The following is a 2,448-nucleotide window of genomic DNA, read 5'->3' as shown; positions in this document are numbered from 1 at the left end:
TTAATGTGAATACCCACAGAGCAGACTCCTTATTGACACAGTCCCTGCCAACAGTCACATTCAGCCTGTAAACAGTGAATAAGATGCATAACAAAATCTTTTGGATACAACCTTAACATATGAGAAGAAAAAAAAGCCACCAAAACCACCACCACCAAAACAACCTGAGAAGGCAGGCTGGGCCTCTAATGATTACACTTTAGCCTATGGAGCTGAAAACAGGCAGGTTTTTGCTTCTGGAAAGCATCCAGTCATCACTTTCCTCAGGGCGTCCCTGAGCTCCTGGTTCCTCAGGCTGTAGATGAGGGGCTTCAGGGCTGGAGGCACCACCGAGTACAGAACTGGCAGTGCCAGGTCCAGGGATGGTGAGGAGATGGAGGGGGGCTTCAGGCAGGCAACAAAGCCAGTGCTGAGGAACAGGGAGACCACGGCCAGGTGAGGGAGGCACGTGGAAAAGGCTTTGTGCCATCCCTGCTCAGAGGGGATCCTCAGCACGGCCCTGAAGATCTGCACATAGGAGAAAACAATGAACACAAAAGAACCAAAAGTTAAACAGATGGAAAACACAACAAGCCCGAGCTCCCTGAGGTGGCAGTGTGAGCAGGAGAGCTTGAGGATGTGTGGGATTTCACCCAAGAACTGGCCCAGGGCATTGCCCTGGCCCAGGGGCAGGGAAAATGTATTGGCCATGTGCAGGAGAGCGTAGAGAAAGGCACTGGCCCAGGCAGCTGCTGCCATGTGGGCACAAGCTCTGCTGCCCAGGAGGGTCCCGTAGTGCAGGGCTTTGCAGATGGACACGTAGCGCTCGTAGCACTCGACAGCGAGGAGGGAAAACTCTGCTGAAATGAAAAAGAGAAAGAGAAAGAGGCTGTGCAGCACCTCCTGCCTAGGAGGTGGTTCTGGTGTCCCCAGAGGGAATTGTGCATGGCCTTGGGGACAGTGGTGCAGATGGAGCCCAGGTCGGTGAGGGCCAGGCTGAGCAGGAAGAAGAACATGGGGCTGTGCAGGTGCTGGCCGCAGGCTCCGGCGCTGATGATGAGGCCGCTGCCCAGGAGGGCAGCCAGGGAGATGCCCAGGAAGAGGCAGAAGTGCAGGAGCTGCAGCTGCCGCGTGTCTGCCAATGCCAGCAGGAGGAAGGGGCTGATGGAGCTGCTGTTGGACACTCGCCGTGTCTGGCCATGGGGACCTGTTCATGGAGAAAAGTCAGTGACAGCTTAAGGGAAACGTCTCTCAGCAAAATCAAAGACATGCCCCACAAATCCTTCTCCTGTCACACACTGACACCTTATGGGGATTCAGAGTGTGGCCACAGAGAAGGGCTTTGGCTGGCGTGGGGCCTTGCAAGAGACGGGGCGGGCCGGGGCCGTGTCTGGCAGGAGGCGAGACAAAGAGCAAGAGGCGAGACAAAGAGTAGGATAGTTAATGGGAGATTGGGCGAGGAGATGGTAATCTGTAGCCCTTGGAGATGTAAAACATAGAACCTTAGCAGCTGAAGTTTGTAGCTGCTGAACTGCTGGTTTGAACAGTATATAAAGATGGGACTTGTGCAATAGAATTTGGCTTTGCATGCAGCCGGCCAAGTCCGTGTTCGATCACCGACAACACCCTTCTGTTTTTCTAGCAGATCTTCCTTCAGCTCCAGCCGCAGCCCTGGTTGGTGCTGGCTGAGTGTGACATGAGTTTCAGGGCAGTTGCTCCGGGGGTTTTTATAATTCAGCCTTGCTGTGCAGAAGTGGGAGGGGGACAGGGACCTGTCCTGGTGTTCCACTTTGAAAGCCCAGCTAACACAAGGGCACTCCCAGGGCCCAAGAACAGGAATGGCAAAAGCTGTTAAAGTGTTCTAGAGGTTTTTATAGCTCCTCTTCATCTCCCCTGCTGACTGTTTTTGGATGTCAGACACTCAGCATTTCTGCTGCCCTCGGGGAGAATAGAGCGAGTTCTGTGAGGCAAGGTGGTGAGTGGAGAGTGAGGGGAGGTCACTCTGTCACTCTGTCCTGTTCCAAGATCCTCTGGCCTTTCACCCTCCTCAGACAGAGGATAATCACCCTCCCATATTTCCCTTAAAAACCATCCCAATGCTGCTGAGAGCAGATCGATCCACCACAGCCCATCAAATGTCCATCCCCTTCTCGAGCTCTCAGCCCCACACTGGTAGCCAAATACACACATGGCTCGTTTCACCAACCCAACAGCCCTTTCTCCATCATAAAACTTTTGTGTCTCACTGTGGGGCTTTCAGGTAACACCAAGATGCTACACGACCTGTTTGCGCCCTGGAGGCAAGCTCAGAGCTTAGGGGGAATCCTCAAGAAGAAAGCCAAGTGTCCTAATGATGGCATTGGATGTAGGGAGATGGAGCTCCTTCCCTGGCTGCATTGCCCACAGCCGGGCTCTGGGGCCAGCGTCACCCTGAGCCAGCTGTGCCCCCTCCCAGAGCCCCCAGGGCCG

The 2,448-nt window shown here is 54.4% G+C and overlaps 1 pseudogene across 1 annotated transcript; it reads right to left on the bottom strand.

Moving 5' to 3' along the window:
• Window positions 1–204: 204 nt before the first annotated feature.
• LOC309585582 (olfactory receptor 14J1-like) lies at window positions 205–2,169 on the bottom strand (annotated as a pseudogene). The gene is made up of 2 exons: window positions 2,148–2,169; window positions 205–1,186 (listed from the first exon to the last, which is right to left on the bottom strand). The product of its transcript is annotated as an olfactory receptor 14J1-like (transcript).
• Between the last annotated feature and the right edge of the window lie 279 nt (window positions 2,170–2,448).

The sequence above is a fragment of the Coloeus monedula genome (assembly GCF_965178545.1).
Source record: "Coloeus monedula genome assembly, contig: HAP1_SCAFFOLD_73, whole genome shotgun sequence".
In the NCBI taxonomy this organism is placed as follows: Eukaryota; Metazoa; Chordata; class Aves; order Passeriformes; family Corvidae; genus Coloeus; species Coloeus monedula.
This window is presented reverse-complemented; position numbering and strand designations above follow the sequence as displayed.